Genomic DNA, 21,379 nt, shown 5'->3' with positions numbered 1-21,379 from the left:
ACTTAAATCTTTGCTACCTTGCTGAGCTACTGCACCAGTGTTTATGAAGCTCCCACCAGTGTGTATGGGAGTTTCACTAATTATCTCCTTCATTCCCTTGTGGATTTTTGGGTGTAATCCGTCTAGCCCAGGTATCTTGTAGACATTTTAATTTTTAAAAAATTTTTACACCACATGGTGCTTTACTAATACGTTACACGTTCCAGAACAAAATGTCTCGGCCTGGATTCTGGGTACAGTAGTGTAGTGATTATGTCATTGGACCAGTTATTCTGAGGCCTGGAGTAATAATCCAGAGAATATGAGTTTAAATCCTAACAATGAGGTTGGAAAATTTGAATTCTGTTTATATTTAAAAGAAAGAAGTTAGAATCAGTAAACATGGTTGTGAAGCTGACAGTGTAGTAAAAACCCAATTAGTTCACTAATGTCCTTTGAGAAAAGGAACCCGCCATCATTACCTCATTTGACCTATGTGAGACTCTGGTCCCAGACTAACATGGTTGACTCTTAATGACATCTGAAGTGACCTAGCAAGCCATTTTGTTATGTGAACTAGGGATGTCCCCAGCAGTGCCCCCATACCAAGAATGAATAGTAAAAACTCCACCTTCTGACAGTGGTGTGAACTGTAACCATTCTCCATAGTGCTATGTAGCTGATCAGATTTATTAGTATTGCTGAAAAAAGAGGCATGTCTAAGCTTTTCACCTTTTTTTTCATACGCTACATGCCAGCCTTATGTTCATACGCAGATTGAACTTTTTGATGCAGGCTGCTTGCCCTCCTGGATAGAATTGTAGCATTCAGTTCTTGGTGTTCTCTGGATGCTCACAGTTTTGAAGGCACAATTGTATTCTTTACGTAAATGTTGCATTTACTGCTCAAAGAAAAACATTCTCAGTTGTACTGCCCTTGCAAACCACTCCAGCCTCCCCTCACATCCTGCACCCTCTAAATCTATGCCCATCTTTTCTGGATCTTTCCAGTCAGGTTTCCACTTCTGCCATAATCAAAGTCTCAAATTACATCCATGCGACCAGTACATTTTTCCTCCTGCTCTCCTCAACCTCTCGAACACCACTCGCTCCAACTGCTTATGCAGCGTGAACTACCCTGCAGTATCGCATTGGCTTATCTGCAACCAACAAGAAATCAATAAGCCAAATGCCAGGTCTTTCCTTCAACATTTCATTCATGGCTCAGGCTAACTTGTCAATCAACAATGGTGCTTTTAAAGTACTATGAGTCTATTTAACTCATTAGATCATAGAGTCTGCTACAAAGCATTGAATTGATTTTGACCTTTTACCAGAAGGGTGGTAGATCTAAAGCTTTCAGGTTCTATTTAAAATTACCCTGTTAACATTGTTGCCTCCCTACCTGCTAAAAGGTTTAACTATTTTCTGTTAATGATGCAATAAGATTGGTGTTCAACAAACACAATGTATATAAGTTATTTCATGTTAATAATGTCAAATGAAGGTCTGATTTACCCTCAAAACCCATTTCTAGTTTGCCATATGAATTGTCTGTATTATGCCTCCTGAGTCATGCTGACATAACAAGAAACCCAGCAGAGAGGTAGGATTCATCCCTGTCCTCGGACAGACTCTGGACCCATATTTCACCTCCTCTGCTTGCCAAATCACCTCTCCCATTTTGCTGTTGCTCCATAGAATTTTTTAGTTTGTTTGTCAAGCGCTTAATTGTTGTGCACTTTTCAGCATAATTCTCAATATATGGTTTACATTTATTCCATCAATGAGTATAACTGACATGCGATTGAATAACTCTTAGTTCCAAACAAATGTCTAGTAGCATTATGAAAGAAGAACAGAAAATGTTGGAGAAACACAGCAACGTTTGTAGAGAGAAAAAAATAGTTTAACATTTAGCAATGAAGGTGAATGAGGTAAATGAAACCCATTGGAAAGAAAGGAACAGAACTTCGGGCATTTTTGGAAGAGAAGTACCAGTAAATTGAAGAAAACAATAGAAAATGGAAAATGCTAGAAATGCACAGCAGGTCAATGAAAGACGAATTAACAAATTAGACAGTAACATTTTATAATATATAATGTTCTGATGAAAGGTCATCGACCTGAAATGTTAACTGTGTTTCTCTCCACAGATGCTGCCTGATCTACTAAGTATTTCCAGCATTTTTTGTTTTTATTTCTGATTTCCAGCATTTGCAGTAATTTGCTTTTGTATTAATGACTTTCTTTTGTTTGGGTGCAGGTGCTCAGCAAAAGCACCAAAAAACCAACTTTTTTGAGATTTTTTTTAACAACATCAGTGAACTGGGTTGCCATCCTTTCACGCCTGTGAACTAAGTTCATATATGTTCAGACAGATTGGGTGAAGGTACAATCATAGATTGGAAACCGCTTTAATAAAATGAGAGAAGAGCACTACACTTAAGGTAGGTGTTCCCTGCTAGACTGAACAATATCCTTTTAAATGTTTTCACCACACTACAGTATCTTTGTGACCACATGAGCATTTCCAATTTTTCTTTGGAGAATAATAAACAGAATAAGGGTAATCTCCATCTATTTATAACAGCTGTATTTCGACAGACACAAGGAAGGTTTATACTCAGCTTTGTGGAGGAAAAATCTGACGGGGCATGGCAGTGACTGGGATAAGGCTGACAACAATCTGTCTGACTCTTATTCTCCTTGTGTCTCTGCTCTTTTGCCCAACCAACCCAGCTGCTGTTTTCAATTGTTGGTACCAAAATTTGGTCCTCTCCGGTGAGAAATCAGGGGAAATCTGCCACAAGACATGACTCCCCCAGACCCTTTAGAGCAAATGAAAAGCCCCTATTTGCTATACCATTAGCATTTAACATTATGATAATAGTCTTTTCACTTGCTGTGTGGAACTGACAGAGAAGCAACATTCCCTTGCTTTACCTAGGTAAGGAATAAGAATATAAAATTCTGACCTAAAAGTAGCAACCATGGAACAGAATAGTGGCACAGAGAACAGTATGGCCAAATGGAAGATAGATCATGGGACAACCTGGAAAATGTTCAGGCCTGCATTGAAGTGCAGGAGCCAAAGGAATAAAACTGGTCAACTCTGACAAAACATGGGGTGATCTGTAGGATTAAACTACCCCATCAAAACTGCTATCACCACTATCCTACTCAAAAAAAACTTTTCTTTTTAACTCTGTTCTCTGTGCGCGATGATGTCGGGATGCTCGCTCAAAGCCATCACGGACTGTTTCACACTCAGGCATGTTGGGCACACGCCTGCATGCTGACTGAAAAATCCTGCCCTATGTCTTTAACTATTTATATCAAGAACATAAGAAATAGGAGCAGGAGTAGGCCATTCAACCTTTTGAGTCCGCTCCACCATTCAGTAAGATCATGGCTGATCTTTTACTTTAATACCTTTTTCCTACATTATTTTTTAATATGTAGTCCATCTCAGTCTTGAACATACTCAACAACTGAGCTTCCACAGCCCTCTGGGGCATTTCTGTAACTCTCTTTTTCACAACTATAGATTCTACTCAACTCCAACTCCTACTCATCCTCTTCCCAAATCAAATCCTGGGGGATTCAATCTCTCACAGTATTCTCAGCCCTTAAGAAAGATGTCTTGGAGGCATGAAGGCTTTCTTGTGGTTCTAGTAGGATGTCATTATCTGCAGAATAGGGCAACATTTCATCAGCATGGCTGACAACATTACTGAGAAGCAAAGTGTAATTTGCAGGATTACTGAACTGCAAGAGCAGTGAGGATTTTTCAACGAAAGACTGATCCAAAGGAGAAGACTGAAGAGAATCGACCTTTAGAACCTCTGGGACTAGAAGAGAAGAACTGAGGACATTGAGGAACTTGTTGCTCCCTCAAAGGACTCTGGGCACAAGATTCAGAAGAGGAATGATTTTCAGCTCCAAGGAAGACTATCACATCTATGTCATTGACTGCTGCATCAAAAACTGAAAAGGCATTGAAAATCAGAGATTTCAATGAACTTAGATGAAGGAAAAAGTGATCAACTTCCTATATGACCGTCAGGAAAAGAAGACGCGATGATTTCCCAATGACAATTTGGGAAGGATGCCTACTTTCTGTAGGCAGTGATAGAGCCACAATTCTCTCTGCCCATAGTGGAGCAATTTTGTACAATGGGAAAAATTGCTGAGAATATGGAGACAACAAGACCAGACCACCTCATCTTCTGCAATGAGACAGATTTCCTGTAGACAATCAACTTGGGGCCAAGATTGCTGTACAGGATTCTGCAACTTCAGGAGTGCTAAAGATTCTGCCACAGCTTCTGGCACTGACCTCCACCTCTGAAGGGAAGAAGACTTTCAGCTGAGACTGAAGTATGGGTGTGAATTGACTTTCACCCTTGGAAGGTACCAGCTCTTTGACAACCTGAACCTCTATGGACTCTAATCTGGCCACAGGCAAGACATTCTCTGTGGAAGACTCCTCTTGAATGACAGGAAATAAAGTAGGCAATACGTTGGTAGGTTCAGTGTAATTAAGATCAGAATGCTTTTCAGCCCCTAAAAGCACAGATAATTCTTCTAAAAAGACAACAAAGACTTCATAAGGTGCATCCATCAATGGGAAAGACTAATCATTCTGCAGGACCTCAACCTCCAAGAGATCGTTCAGTACCACAAAGGATTCTTCCTCATCACTCTCCAGGAAGAGCTAATTCAGGTCTAGCAGGTCTTCATGGATATGGTCACCATCAGCTGCAGTGCCTTCCGTATCCGCTACCTCTCGCCTTACTTTGTAAAGAATTGAGAGATTTATAACTTCCATGTGTGCCATGGGTCTAGTGGATGGTGTCTCTGTGAATGAAAGAAACTTACTGCGGCATGTATAAACTTCCTCGGCTTCTGAAGGCTGAATTCCCACTGCTTTTAAATATTGAAGATTGTTACATGAAAGACAGTGAGTCGTTCAAATGATGAGCATCACCTGGTTTTTCTATTAGACTATTTTCCTCCACTAGGAACTCTAATTTCATCTTTTTCTTGAATTTCCATTTGTTGGAAAGAATGTGTTTCATAAATACTTGCTGACCTTCGACTTAGGTTAAAATAGCTATATTAGTAGAAATGCTTGAAATATCCAGTTCTGCCATGCTGGAAGCATTCTGTGCCCACTGCTGTGCAATCTTGGGTCCTATGCTGGGTTTTCGTACCACAACGCAAGCTTCTCAAAATGGCCGTTGGCATGAAGTTGCTCACCTTTTCACTCGGTTTGGTGGGCTTTTGTATGGGTGAGGCCACTGCCGGTATGCCTACCCAATCTGCGGAGACATGTGAAGCCTCTGAGTTGGCCCTAATTATAGCCCGATTGAATGCTCTAAGCTTGGCTTGCCTTGCATACTGGAAGGCTTGATCCAAAGTAAGAACATCTTTTGTTTGCAGAAAGCCGGAGAGTTTTTTATCCCAGACATACATGACAATGCGATCACGAATTAGCTCCTCTTTCAGTGCCCCATATCTACAAGAATAGCTAGCCAACATAGGTCGGTTAGGAATAATTCAGTCAATTCCCCAGATCGTTGTGAGTGCTGGTTAAAGTGTGCTCATTCAGTTACTAAATTTTGCTTCAGGCTAAGTTAGGTGTCAAAGGCCTTAAGAATGGACTTAAAGTCCGCAGTGAACCCCTGCACCCCCTGCCTTTGGAGAACGTTGTCTGCTACTGGTTCTACTGCATAAAGAAAAGAACTAACTTGAAGCTTTGGCTCCTTTTCATAAAAGCCTGATGCTGCTAGGTTCTGGAGAAAATGGCATTTCCATAACTCCCACTGCTGGCCTCTCTGTGGGCCCTTGAGGCATTCAAACTGGTGGGGCAGGGGCAGGGGCAGGGACTGCTCACCAGGTGCGGTTATTGTTACCTCTTTCCAATGTGTCTCCTTCCACCAAAATTTTTCAAGCTGCTTTCAAACGTTTCCTCACTTTATAGTTCCTTCGATAATTCTAATATGTTTTTTACATTGATATCTCCATGGTTGCCACCATGTTCTTAGATCCGTCCTTCTACCTTGGACTCTAGGGGCTGGTCTCTCTCCCTCGCTGTCTCTCGCTCTCCCACGCTTTCTCTTGCTGTCTGGCTTTCGCTCACTCTCGCGTCCTCTCACTCTCTCTCCTCCCTCTCGCTCTCTCTTTCTCTCTCTCTCATATCCCATCTGCTAACCCTTTATGCTACACCCGCCACTGCATTGTCATCTCTGGAGTTCCTGAAGAATCTATCTTTGGTCTTTTCCTCAATTCTCTTGTCCCAGCCTATAAGCTGCTTGGCAACATCAACCTCTGAATCAGGGTCAGCTTTCACATGTATGCTGCTAACACCCAGCTCCACCTCTCTACCACCTTGCTTGACCCCTCCATTGCATCTTTATTGGCAAAATGCTTACAGGACAACAACCATTCTAGGATGAACTGCCTCTCTAAGCACTTACTGCTTCAGCCTTGCTTTTGCCTTTATGCCCACCCACAAACTTTTTTTCCCAGTCTCGTTCCTGCTTGTGCCCATTCTTTCTTGTCCACCACCTCAAACGACACCTCACTGGGAGGAATATGGTTTAAAAAAAACATGCAAGTTGTTATTTCAATGAGTATGTTTGAAATTTTACAGATTTTTGTTGCATCCTCATCTGAAAGATGTAAGAATTGTTCAAGCATATCATTTATTTTTTAACTGAGCAGTTTTGTCAGTTTTTCTTATTTTCTCATCTGTAGATTTTGCTTCACCACGTCCCCTTAACAAAAGATGAACAGACAAGACAACATGCTCCCAACCCTTAAAGGTCAACTTTGCATTGGCTGCCAGGAGCAGTGTGTGATTTAATGGGTTGTTTGATCTTATTTGTCTTACTTATTCCTGAAGGAAATATGCTTTCCACTCAAATGTGCAACTGTAATTGGAAGCTGACTAGGAGAGGGAGGAGCAAGGGCCAAATGTAGGTGCACATTCAAACAGTTGTACCCTGTAGCTCCCTGTAGCGGAGTTGGATAAACGTACTGAAAGTAATATAATCATTTGCTTGTTGGAATTATTAGCAGTCTATGCTATTGGGACACCAAGACCATTTTGAATGATGTTGCATTATTATTATTTAACTCCTATACAGGTACTTGGAAAAATTATCAAGATTTTCCATTATCATTGAAGGGATAAAAATGTGATGTCACACATGTTCACTCTCCCAAGGTTTATGAGCTTTTATTGCATCAAGATGTATTTACTTACATCCACCTAGCAGCTGTTTTCGAAGTTGAGTGGGAGTTGGATGAGATATATTTTAGCAAGGTGTCAGAGTGAGAATTTCAGCTTGAAAAATTGTTTTAAAAAAATCTTTGCTTTCAATAGAATGAGAAGCACAGCTGTAGAGGTGACTAAGTAGGCAAGATGTTAAGGCTAGACTAATATACCAGAGAATAGGGGGTAAGCCAATGCATAAATAATGTCTATTATTGCTATTTGAGTATATCTTCAAAATGACAAAGAAACAACTGTTTTTTTAATTTAAAAACATTGGTGGTTTCACCTGAGGCTGGCGCAATGATTGTACATTTTGGGAGGATGTCCTTTATGGACTGATTGTGAAACGACTCAGTTAGAACAATGAACTGTGCATAGGTGTGATCAGACATACTTTATGTCACTTCCCTTGCCCATTTTGGTGAAGTTTCTCCAAAAGAAACTGAAGATAAATATCTGCTTCAATTATTCAGAGTCTGTGATTTTTAGACACTCGTTATAAGACTAACTAATAGAAGCTTCTCTAAAATTATCAGAGGTCGCAACATGTTGTATTTCTGTCTGAATGTTTTCAACATGAAAATCTATACCACTTACTGTTTCCTGCCATATCTAAACTCCAATCTAAAACATGAGCTAAATGCTGAAAATGTGAAGATAATTGAGATAAGTGTTAATAGGTCAAATTATGTGCAGTTCTGCGTTGGTGCCAAAGCTGAAAGATCCTATGACACTATTTCGAAAAAGAACAGGGGAGTTATCCCCTGTACGTGGCCAATCTTAATCCCTCCAAGAAATGACCCCAAAAAAAAAAAATTACTTGGTCATTAACACATTACTTCTTGTTGGAGTTTGCTGTGTGCAAATTGACTCCTCCTTTTCCTACATTAGTTGACCACACTTCAGTAACTTATTTCACTGGCACTAAAGTTCTCTGGGATGGCTGCAAGTCTTATTTATTTTTATAAAACAGTTAGTGATGGTTGTGGTGGAGGCAATTTAAGGTGATGAATTAAGAGCGTCACTATATTTGCTTAAGTTAAATTTTCTTTAATTTTAAGCATCTCCGTTCTCTTCCTTTTTGGTTGAGGAGTTTTTAATATGAATGACCATTTTGGCTTTAATAAATTGTAGACTATGGGATCTTTTACATCTACCTGCCAAAGTAGACAAGGTCTCAGTTTAACGTCTCAATCGAAAGACAGCACCCCTGACAGTGCAGTGATCCCTTAATACTGCACTGGAATCTCAGACTAGATTGTTGTGCTCAAGTCCTGGGGCAGAATTTTTCATATGGTGGGTGGGCTCGGTGGGACTGGACGGGGTGAGGAACGGAGTCGAGTGGTGACAGAAGAAAAGTCATGCATGGAAGGAGGAGGTAATTGGCCTGCCCGCAATCGACTCCGTGCCGCAATTTTATGTGGGCAGGCCAATTAAAGTCCGCCCGGCATAATGCATGGTCAGTAGTGCTACCTGTGTGGACAGGGGGTGGAGGGAAAGTTGGGGCCAGCGTTCTTTTGCGCATGCGATTGAAAGAGCGCTTCAGCCTCCCTGAGGCATGGCGCTGCCTCAGGGAGATTGAATCGACAATAAAATTATTAAATAAAATGTGTAAAAATGTATTTAAACATGTCCCCTCATGTGACTGTGTCACATGAGTTGGGACATGTTTTTAAATTTATGAAAATGTATTTATTTAATAAACGCTTTAGGAAACCTCATCCTGCTCATGGATGAGGATTCCTGAAAAACGCGAAGGCCGCTTGGCTTTTTCGCCTGCCTGCCAACTTTAAGATTGGACAGGTAGTATTTAGAATAACTTTAAATAGATCCTTAATGGCCTTAACAGACCGTTTACATATCGGCGGGCACGCAGCTGACTCTGATGCGCAGCCGACTCAGGCACGCAACTGCCGAACGAAACATCACTACGGAGCGCGAGGACGTCCGAGACACACACTTGACATCATCACGCGTCATTTTATGCGTCATCCTGTAGGGCCCGCCCTGTAGGCCGATCAGAAAATTCTGCCCCTGGAGTGGGAGTTGAACCAGCAATCTTCTGACTCAGGGTGCTGCCTAGAGAGCCATGGCTGTAATTAAGACCTATGCTTGTGATTCAAAACACAACCTTTATTGCAGCCCATATATAAACATCCAAATATTTTTGCTTTTCTATTTTGGCTATAACCTTGTGAGCATGCTACTGACGCCAGCAATGGAGAGTTCCACTAGCAACTTGTGGTGCCAAAGTTATGATCCAGTAACCCCACTCACCCTACAATTTCCTATGCTTTCTAATACAGTCTTATCTAAATCCTGTCAGAGTAGAGTACTTATTGGCCATATCATTTCCTCCTACTCAACCAAACATTATTTCACAATACACACACACAATCACTTACTGTTGTTAGTTAACCTTTATTAAGAATTCCACCATACATCAAGAATGTCTCGTACTTAGGTTAGTATAAACCCAGTGGTTCTTCACCATACTCTCCCCAGTATGTGAATACTTCTTTTTGTCTCAGCAACTAGAATTGGATGGAGTACTCAAGGTGTGATCTGACCAGAATTGACTTTTATTCTGCTGCTTTTGGCTATGTAGTTCAACATTTTGTTTGCTTTGCTGATTGCTTGGGCATGCTTAGCATTGAGTCAACTGTGAAGGCTTTCATCCTTAACTATTTCAATACTGTTCTTGCAGTATGTTTGTAAATCATTAAGGGAATTAACCAGCAGTATTTTTTAACATAAGTGGCTCAAAATAGTTGCGTAACTTTTTGGCTAACCTGTATTTATCTGTTGTATCGTATGTTAGGTATGAATGCTGACCCTTTATTGGTGATCTGTGATGAAGGAGTTTTTTTGTAATATTTACCATTTCTGCTGTATTCCTTACAGCCAGTTTTTCTGCTGAAGTCTTTGACGTACGTTGTTTGAACATAAAGGGTTAAAATAGACTGAAAATAAAAGTGGTCTGAAATGCAGCATAGATTTTAATTAATTGTTTCAAACAGAAGTTTGACAGTTTATCTAATGTTTTATGGCATTCCGGTTGGATTGAGTGCAACAGTAGTTAAGTTTGGAACTTAAAATGCACTTCAATGTGAATGCTTTAGTGGGAAGTGTATGCTTTCATATGTGTACCTTACATTACAACATTGGAAGCTGTACAAGTGAGCAACGGAGGTTCTACTTTGCTGACTTTTATTAGCCTTCCCCTAATATTGGAAATTTCAGCTATTGAGCATTGTGCACTCAACTTAAGGCACAACTCGTGTCACAATTCAACTTTTTCACTCGCCATCCATTGGCACTTGTGTCTACTTTTGCTCTGAATCTATGTTGCAATAAAAATCAGAGCAAGAGCAGCCAGTCCAGAATTGCAGCATCACTTTCAGTGAAAGCACGCTTACAATTTAACTGGTGTTCAACAAAATAGAAGAAAAATTAAACTTTGTTACCCCTTTTTTGAATTTTGTAGCACTGCAATAATAATTTGTACAACTATCATTATATCCACGCATGCTCATGCAAATACTTGCAAGCATACATCAACAGTATGTAAACTGATGTGAGGTTGTGAAATAGAAAATTAAAGATAAAAACTGTTTGAAAAGACAGTTTTTCTCAGACGTGCAGCATATAAGGCACATTTTGTCACTCAGTGGTGGTTGGATTCTTGAGATACCTCAGTGCATTGACTGGAATTACACAATGAGCAGTTCAAAATTAGGATCATTATCATAAATTAGAAAACCTATCAGCAAAAGTCTTTTGAGTTTCTGATAACTACAAAGAACTCTAGAGCCAAGTGTTTTGCATGCTATGTGGTACATTCTACAGTGAATGAGACACAACCTAGGATTAAAAAAAATCATGAGCCAAAGTTCATTTGAAGTGTAAGTATTAAATACAGATAATACAGTGCTTTATTGTGTTATCTGTGAACTTACTATCATTTTCATCTATGTAGGACACATTGTGATAAACTGTCTTTTTTACTTAAATTGGTAAAGTATCCTGAAACTTATGTTTACTTTTTTCTTAAATTCTCAAAAAGTACATTCACGTATATTTTACGTAGCCATTGTACATCCAAGTGTTCTTTTGCATAACCTACGAAGCCATTGTATATTTTAATTTCATAGTGTTAGCTGAGTGAGTTAATCGATGCATTGAAGTAACTTTTTATAACTACTCTTAAGCTGAGAGGAATGTGGGTCAGAGTGTTGAGGTATTTTGTTTGGTTGTGGTTTCTGGGACTGGGGGACAGGAGGAAGGGCCTGCGTACTAGTGGTCATGTTGATTGAGAGCATTACTTTTCTTCATTGGGCAACTATAGGAATTATTCTGCTCAGTACAGAGTGTGAATGGGATTGCCATAATCTTGCAGCTGTTCTGAACCATAGCATGAACAATTTCTTCCGTTTAAGATGATTAGATTATCCGCATTTCAGGTAAGAGTAATATATCACATAATTTCACTTGAATTACTAATTTTGAAAACAAAAGCAGAAAATTGATCAAACTTCTTTCTCAAATCATTTTGAGAATTGGCATTTTGGATTTAAGACTCATCCAGGAGAAGTTTAAATAGATTTTTCTCTTTATGCCACATTAAAACCATCTTGTAGTGCATTATACTTTAGGGTTATTTTGCTTGATGGGATGAAGAAGTTGCCTGCTCTTATGTGACACCAGTACCTAATCCCGAGCATCAATAACTTGCTGCAGAGTGTAAAGTAAGGCAATAGGCACAAGTACTTAGCCACAGGTGTTATTTCTCCATTCATGCCAGTGGCAAAAGCCAAAATATATTGGCAGTTTAACAATACAAGATGTGTTATCAAAGCAAAAAAAATTTTTTTTTTAAGCTTTTATCATGGCCATGTATATCAGCATATAAAAGCGTCCCTATATTGCCAAATATTATTGATGTTTTTTGTCACTTAAAACCAGTGGCAATCACCATTTTGATCATTTGTATACCAGAGTGTTGCAGTTAATCATTTGAATTTTAAAATTCAAATCCCACCTTCAGCTAAGTTCAATGATGAGTGCCAATCCTAAAATCCAAATCTGAATTTTATACTCTGAAATGATTAGAAAATCAGAATTGTAATTCTGAATTTTGGAGATTTCTATTTAATTATGCTCAAGTCTGATAATCATAAGAGGGTAACAGTTAAACCAAGGATAGCTGGTCTTTTCATTCAGAGAAGGAAAGGCCTTATTTTCTGGGAAATGCAAGAGTAAAGAGAATCCTTCAATCTTGAGGTTCTTTAACTTCAATTGTTTTGCCATCAAAAGATTATTTTGTAACCAAATCCTGAAATATTGCACTTGAGGGCAGAAGAATCCATAATTAATGACATGATAAGAGCTTTTTTTTCTGCCTATAAACAGAAAAGAAATGTAGCCCCTAAATGATCTACAGTAATTGGCAAAGGCATAACTCAGTATAGTATTGAGCCACTCAGACCAGAAGAATTGAGGTTCTATTCCTAATCTGTGTTCAGTTAGTTTATCTTAGCTATTTGGATGGTAGTTCAGACCATACAGTTGGCCTTGCTACCCATAAGTTGGGAGATAGAAAAATCAGCGTGGGTTCCCAGTCCTGATTGCAGTCCCATGTTTTTTTTAACTCTTTTTGTGGGATGCGGGTGTTGCTGGCTAGGCCAACATTTTTATCGCCCACCCCAAATTGTCCTTGAGAAGATGGTGCTGAGCCGCCTCCTTGAACCACTGCAGTCCATGTGGTGTACACCCACAGTGCTACCGATTACCACTGGAAAGTGCAAATGAAGATGAGATTGGGTTGGAAATTTTGTCCACTCAGGCTTAAGTAAGTGATTGCCATTGCCTTGTCTAAAATAGCAATAACAACTTGTATTTGACACCTTTAATGTAAAACAAAAAGTCTCGAAGAACTTCAGAGGAGCATTATAAAACAGCATTTGATACCCAGCCATGTAAAGAGATGTTAGAGCAGATGACTATAAGTTTGACCAAAGGTGTAGGTTTTATGGGGTGTCTTAAAGGAGGAAAAAGTGGTAAAGTGGCAGAGAGGTTTAGGGAGGGTGCTCCAGAGTATAGAGCCTTGACAGCTGAAGGCATGGCCACCAGTGGTAGAGTAATTAAATTTGGGGATGCTTGAAAGACAAGTAGGACTGGAGCAGAAATGGCGAGATGAAACAATGGAGGGATTTGAAAACAAGGATGAGAACTTTAAAATCAAGGTATTGTTAACTGGAAGCCTATGTAAGTCAGCAGACAGAGTTGATGGGGGAGACTTGAGGCAAGCTAGTACTCACATAGAGTTTTGATTGACTTCAAGTTTACATGGGAGGCTGGCCAAACATGTGTTAGAATAGTCAAGTTTAGAGGCAACAAAGGCATGTGTTACAACCAGGTAATGTCGGGTGCAAGTGACCCCCTTTTTGCCCACTCCTCGGTTGATTGTAACAGGGTATTTTGAAATTTACGCTGTACTCATCCTTGTATGTACTCAACTATTTATGTGCTGATTGCAAAGAACTCAGCCTGACAGGCTTTCTTGGGCTTAAACAAATAAGGGAATAGTTTCTCTTGTGCTAAAAACCTACCGAGGTAAAGATATTAAAATATTAAAAAAGGTGTAAACATGTCCCAACCATCGCCACATACACATGCCACATACAAAAATACAAGTTACAAAGTAGAGAAGATTAACTTTTGGCCAATTACCATTCAGTGATAAAAGGCAAAGATATAAAGTGTTCAATGATTATGAGTCCTTCACTCTTGTTCATAACTGAGACCATCCTTAAAGCTGTAGTCCTGGGTTTTTTTCCTCCTGGAAATGCTGGTTTGGAATTTGAAGTTTTCTTTAGAATTTCTCCGTCTGCTGTCCACAGTATGATATAAGCATGCAGGGTCCAGCAGGCTTTTGTAATAAAATGCTTTCAAAAATCGGAGTTTCAGTTATACACGATGGAAAACAATTGACAGTCTATTCATGTTAACAAAGGAGTTTCTACCTCCCATGGTCAAAACCATCAATGTACGATAGAGGCATTTAGGAGTCCTTTGGACTTCCCTTGTGCATAACCAGTTTCATGTATTCTCCTTTGTTACCTGGTAGTAATAGAGAAAGAAAGTATGAGGCCTTATTGTCCTTGCTGTTTTGAGGTAAGCCCTGACAAAGACAGGTCTGACATTTCACAAGAATGTATTGTAACCCACCTTTTAGAAGCTTCCAGAAGCTAGGCCAATTTGCAGTCCCAAATGGCAGGTGACCTGTGGCAGCCATCATAAGTCAGTCTTTGTTTTTAACAGTTGTAACTACCATTTTAAAAAAGTTCCACATGAGCCCAGCCGATGAAATCGAAATGTAATGTTTGACATAACACACCTCCGTAGCACATGGATGAAAATTTCAGCAGAAGGTGAGCTGAGGCAGGCAGGGACAAAGTCATGCAATGTTATGGAGGTGGAAATAAGTGGCCTTTGCGATATGTGGTTGAAAGCTCACCTCAGGGTCAAATGTGTCACCAAGGTTGTGGGCAGTCTGGTTCAGTTTGTAGTCAGGACTGAAGACAATGGTTTCAGCTGTCCCAGCATTTACTTGGAGGGAATGTCAGCTCACCTAGTAGATTCAGAAATAAAGCAATACTGACTGGAATCAAATCTAAGGAAAGTCACCTTCACAAGCGGCAGGCTTACACAAAGGCTGCTCGTTTCTGTTTAGCAGTTTAAACATTTAAATTGCATTGCTTACAACATATCACAAGTTCATTTTCCTCTTGTATTGTGACCTTTTTCATGTGTGTTATTTGCAATGCACATATGGCAGCGAAAAAGTCACAGATGAAAATTGGGCAAGTAACAATCTAGTTATCTTAAGATGTAGTTATATGCCTTACTACTATTCTTTACTATTTTTGTTAAGGTGTTGCAAATTGACATCACAAAAGCCGCAGCTTACAAACCTTGCTGAACCTTGCTTAATGTGCCCTTTTCCACAGATGCTCTGCTGGATTCTAGTTCAGTGTGGAAGACAGAAGATCCTCAGTGGGCAAGAACAAAATTCTCTTCAAGCTTTTGGCATCACTGAATCTATTCTAAATAATCTGAATTAAAAACAGAAATGGTATGCAGTTGCAAGTTTATTTTTTAAAAAAGGGAGATGGCTAGACAATATCTCATTATTCCCAAACCTATGATCCAGAGATTAAGCATTTTGTAGCGAAACTATTCTACACACTCTTTCCCTAGCCTCTGGCCATGGAGGATACGAAAAATTACCTCTTTATGACCACTGCCACTGTTTGGTCTTGGCCTTCCACCAGGTGTCATGCAAATGTGGTGTAATGGATTTCTACCCTTAATTAGCACATTCCTTAGATAATATCACCACCTTCAACATCTCTTTGTCCTTTTGTCTATGACATCTTTTGACTATCTCCACCTATCACTTGGCCTCTATCCAGCTCTACTTGTCCCACCCTCCCTTAAACCAGTTTATATTTCACCTCTCTTCTATTTTTACTTAGTTCTGTTGAAGAGTCATACAGACTCGGAACGTTAACTGTGTTCCTCTCTGAAGATCCTGCCAGACCTGCTGAGTTTTTCCGGGTATTTTTGTTTTGGTGTAATGGATGTTGTCTATCAGCAGACTTTGGAATTGAACTTGCATTGCCTACTTTTTGGCAGCCCATTGTGCTGCTGAGATCTAACCATCTAAAGATAATGGGCAGATATTCTAGAGTCTACAGCATGGTAATCAATTGCATTTCTTAACAAGAGAAATTGGACCCACACTGTAAATACAGTTTTATATTTTTCCAGCTTAAGTTTTTGTATAATATCTTATGCCAATCTCCTCCCTCCCTCAGGTAAAAGTAAAAAATAGATTAAATAGATTCTAACGGCATGTTTTTTTCCTGTTAACTCTTCAAATTACTGCACTGATCACATATTAATATAAGTCATCAAGTTAGCAAAGGTGGCCAAATGTGATTACCCAATTTGATCTCTTTACCACTAAGTGTTTTCAATTTTCAGGTTGATGTTCCTTATATCAGTGCAATTATGAGGCAAACCATTTTTCTCTCTTGCAGGCACATGTAGAACAGAGCAATGCATAAGGAACAAAGACCTCAAATGTGGCAGGCTCTATGCCAGCCTGTTGCTTCAATCTACATCATATTACAGTGCATAACTGGTTCTTTATTTAAAGTACGTTAGTATCTTTTTAATGACATCAATGCAATTGAAGCTTTAGACATGTGCATGTGACCTTAGTTTAGATCTTATATTATCTGCAACATGTATAAAATGTAGTTATGCTTTCTGTAACAATAACATACCACTGCTCCCTAGCATGTACTATCTTAGCTCTCCACTTCAAATTTTTAGTATGCGTCATTGAAGTTAGCAACTGTGGAGAGAGAAACAAAGTTAACACTAAAGGTCAATGGCCTTTCATCAGAACTTTCTTTAACTTCTTTTCAATTTTGCCTGTGAAAGTGCTTCCCAAACCAACCAACCAATCTGAGAAAATGTCTACGGAATTTTGCAAGGCCATACAGACCAAGAGCATGTCCAATTTCTGCTGAGTTAGTTGAACTCAGCTCGGGCAGGTGGCATGGTTGTAGATTGGGGAATTCCAAAAATGGGCCTTGGTTGCACCTGAATAAGGTGGGAGAAAAAAGCCAGGGCTTCTGCTCATGTTTGCTCCCAGTGCCCCCTTCTGGAAATGTGTATCAGTGGATGTTGGGCAAGGACAGATTCAGTTTGGTTGTGATGTCCATCTCCAATAATTGAACAGCCTGCCAACATGGTGCCAAGGATCACACATGCATAATGGCCACTCTGTTGCAGAAGATGATTGGCAGCTTAACTGTATACCGGCAAGGACATGTTCAAAAGAGACGGGAAAAAAATTGTCAAACTCCAATTATTCTTTGTGATCTCCTTAATCTTTTTCGTAATCATGCAGCATGGAACAAAACAAGTCTAGTTAAGCACCTGCTGTCAATTATGGAAAATACGTGTGGCACATGGGCCTTTTTTTCTTTGCATCATTAGAGTTTGGGTAGCAAGTTAATATTCTGTTGATCCACACTTTTGCTGCTAACTAGAAACATACCACATGCCGAAAACAACTCATTTTGTGCATTAATTACCATAAAAGTTGCATCTGTGCTAATGTGAAAATAAATTATTCATAAGCTATAATCATTGTAGGGCCTTTCATCTGCAATAATTGCCCAAATAAATATTTATTTTAAAATATAAAGCACTGGCAGTTAACTGTGCAGTAATAAAATGGTTGATAAAGGCATACTTCAGAAATTGCTTTGGTGCACCATACATTGAACTTCGCTAACTGCTGTGTGCTTAGCCTCTCAGCATCTTTTGTACTCGGCGGCTGAACCTTTTGCTAGTGAGATAAGAACCCGTTTATTTCAAGGGAACGCACCTTTGTTTTACCTGTGTGCTAATTTATGTGCCTGTTTAGTTATAGTGTTCTATTAGATCAACTTGACTTTCATATAGAAGCTCCAGCATGGTTTATGCAGCAAAAAGCAATGTTAATATGGGTTAAGTACAGTTTCAGGTAAATTAAAGTTTGAAGACACTGTAGCAGCCATTTTGCAGCAGGGAATGCAAAGTGGCCAAGCCCTAATCTGCAAACAAATGCAGTTCTAGGCATAGTACTTGTGATGTAATAATGTAAGTTAACTCACTTAAATAAAAGATCAAATTTCCTAGTGTTTCTGTTTCATTTGAGCTGTCTGAACTCATCATTATAAAAGATTATAGAAAGCGCAAAATTATGGTGTTTGTAGAGAATTTATGAACTTCTTCACAATCTTAAATAATAGACTTTTAGAAAAAGGGAAGAGAGAAGACTATTGATTTATAGTATGTAGAATATAAGGAACTGAAAATTCAATAATTTATAAATTCTTCAGTGACCAATGTGTTTGTATTGTGCTCGTGTGTGTCATTTACATGCTTGTTAATTATTTTTTAAATATGCAGTGTTAAATAACCATCGTATGAATCAAAAAAAACTGTTTAACCAATCTAAAAATTATTTTTTAGCATTTGGAATTTGATGTATCATACATGCTATTGGTATCACCTAAGACATTCTGGAGTTATCCTGATAGCTACAATTATAAACATCCTTAACTTGTGCTATCTTGAACTAAAAGTTTATTTTTAAAAACTCTTTTTTTTTGTTTATCAAACCTTTTGGGTTTTTTAGTATTTGAGTGAGAACCTTTATCTGTACAATTTTTTAAAGAATTAAAAATATTGTATTAAATTTTAATATCCATTGTACAAACTACTCTAAATTTCCCCTGCCTATTTTCATGTTTTTCTGGTAATGTAGGCAAAGAGTCTGGAATTTCTAAAATTGAGAGCCATTCTCATGAAATCGTGCGAGCATCACGCAAATGAGATTCTTTTTGACCTATCATTGTACTGAAAGACACACCTGTCAACGGCCAAAGGCAAAGCAGATTGGTCTGCAGTAAAGAATGCACCTGCGCAGGGGAGGGGTGGGAGCTGCATGTAAGTAGAAACTCTCTCGACGTCCCCTGTCTCTTTGCTTCTTCACCTCGTTCGAGCAACATCACTTCGATTGCCTCCGAGTTTCTGTATGTGAAGTTGGAGAACAGAGAGTTGCTTTTGTTAAATTTATTTTTGAATAGTTTTGAAGTAGAGGCGTCATGGTTTCTTTTTGTTAGCTATTAAGTTGCAGAGAATTCATCTGCGAAGTTCTTCCCAATCAACAAGTGGAGTCATCAGACAACAAAGAAAATCATCTTTGCTGCAACGTGAAAGCCATGACTTGTGAAAGTTTTCAGTTTTTGAAGCATTTGTGGAGTGAAAGGTTAAAGTGCTTGCAGGCACAGAATTAAAGCATTCTGTTTGTTTCATCGTCTTGCTGACCTTGACATGTAGGTATATTGGTTAAACTAGGAGGTCAGTTGTGAAGCGGAAATAATACTGGTAGAATAAAAACCTCTTATTCTTAGTTTGGTGAGTTGTTCGGTAGCGTTGAGCATTATTTTGTAACTGTAGGGAAATAATGTAAGTAGTGTCAGTCTCTTGTCAGTATCTGTTAGATGGAAAAGGCTGACACAAGAATTGAAACGTGTCTCTTTCAACCAGTTTAACCAGTCGGGGCAGGTAAAGACAGCGTGGAGAAACCCAAGGATGGAGATCTGAAAGTAAAGCCTCATTTAGCCTTTGAAGTCAGCAGCTTCAGGAATTACTGTTTCTTAGAAGTTGCATATACGTAAAATGCTCTCCCAAGGAGGTTCGGACAGCTTTTTATCCATTCATATTGTTTTTATGTGGGCAGACATATATAAGAAAAGGAAGGCTACAGTACTGAACATGTGGCTTAGAGAACTCAAAGATTGTTTTAGTAGGTCTTTTATTAAATTGAAACTTTTGGCTAATTTTCAAACATAACTTTAGGAGTACCATAGTTTTTTTTGAGAAGTATTTAATGTTTAGCTATTTACCAACAAGTTTAAAAACACACTTTCAAATCTATTCTGTTTTTGTCCTGTTGGATGAATTTTCTGGATTGTCTTGATTGAGGCCCTACTCCAAGCTTGGCTTGTTGTTACTTGTTTAGTATGAGATAGAGTTCTAAAGTCTTCAGACAAAAGAATACTACCTTTCTGTTTACCTTGGTAAGCTAGTACCTTAGACTAGACACAATATCGAGCTCAAAGGTGCAATTTCTTTGTTCAACTTCATGGTTGCGAAGAGCATTTTAGTTTTCCCGATGCAAATGTTCTCTTGGTTTCTTTATCTAGCTATCCCAAACTGCTCAACTAAGATGAGTTTACTCAACGGGGCAAAAGGCCTTGTAAATAGAACCTATTGTCACAATTTTAGATATGTGAGTTTTTAAAAATTCTGAATCCTTCAACTTATTACTGGATGAGTAAGAAGCATTTACCTCCACTTTACCCCAGTGAAGACTTTAATAGTGTTCCAGACGAGTAGAGATGCTTGTAGAAATTATAATATCTTGACCTTCGACAGAAATAGTTTAAAAAACATTTGTAGAATGAGTTGATATTTTATTTTAATGTGTCTAAATATTTTTACGTAATGTTGATAGATTATTAGTTTTAGCTGTTGCTTCAGCTATATTTGACTGCAATTTATTATTTTCATTTGATTTGCTAATTCCCATAATAACACAAAATTGCACTTTGTTAAAGTTAAGCTATTTACATTTTTATTTTCACGTCAGCTATTTGTAAAATTTAGTTCCACATACAATCTACTGATAGTTCGGAGTGTTTTTTTTAAACAATTAAAGAATGAATTACCCAGTTATTTGAACTAAGTAACATAAATACTAGCAAAGTAGGTATTTGGTGCTGAAAACTGAATTACCAGTTGTTTAAACTATAAGTGGCTTTAGACTGAAATGCTTCAAAAGTCACAACTTTTGAAAAGTTTTCTAAAATCCTGAGCAAGCTATAATGCTGCTGAAATTCAGTAGTAAGAAGTGTTTTATTTAGGTACGTAATTTAAAATAAATCAATCAGTTGTAGAGACATAATCGTGATGCATTTATATCAATGCTTGCTATGTTGTAAATCAATAAAATAGCATGGTCTAAAGAATGGGTCCTTTTGTTCTCAGGTTAAATGAACAAGTGCAGATCTAGTCCAGTGTTGCCCCTTCTATGCACTAAATGTATAATTAGCTTAAAAAACAGCTTATCTATATTTTAGGAAGCTACAATTTGGTTACCATCCGTTCTCCCCAAAAGTTTAAGGGGTACTGCCTATTTGCACCTGCTGAGGATAAAACAACTATATTGTTATTTATCCAAACTGAGGTTTTAAAAAAATGAGAAATCTGAAGTGGAGAAAGATAGTGACGAAAGTAATGGATAACATCGATGTTTTGGAGATAAGGCAGGAGAAGCCATTTTGTGTGGGGTTTTTCTTTGCATGTCTTAGCAATATATGTAATAGAGAGAGAGAGCGAGAGAGACCAGTAACATAGTGCCTTAGATTTATAGCTTTTGTTTTGTTTTTCCTGTTGAAAAAAAGTTTCAAGTTAAACA

General features: G+C 38.5%; 1 long non-coding RNA gene across 3 annotated transcripts in view; it reads left to right on the top strand.

Moving 5' to 3' along the window:
• The window catches only part of LOC121288578, a 53,868-nt gene extending 33,288 nt beyond the window's left edge, over positions 1–20,580 (top strand). The window contains exons 1-4 of one of the 3 annotated variants that reach the window (XR_005945379.1): positions 9,670–9,730; positions 15,279–15,403; positions 16,374–16,491; positions 18,662–20,580. This is a non-coding gene — a long non-coding RNA (uncharacterized LOC121288578). Of the gene's footprint in view, positions 1–9,669; positions 9,731–11,564; positions 11,730–15,278; positions 15,404–16,373; positions 16,492–18,661 lie in introns of those variants that run through there. The other 2 variants (XR_005945380.1, XR_005945381.1) reach the window with 2 other exon arrangements.
• The last annotated feature ends 799 nt before the right edge of the window (positions 20,581–21,379 follow it).

The sequence above is a fragment of the Carcharodon carcharias genome, chromosome 15 (assembly GCF_017639515.1).
Source record: "Carcharodon carcharias isolate sCarCar2 chromosome 15, sCarCar2.pri, whole genome shotgun sequence".
Classification (NCBI taxonomy): domain Eukaryota; kingdom Metazoa; phylum Chordata; class Chondrichthyes; order Lamniformes; family Lamnidae; genus Carcharodon; species Carcharodon carcharias.
This window is presented reverse-complemented; position numbering and strand designations above follow the sequence as displayed.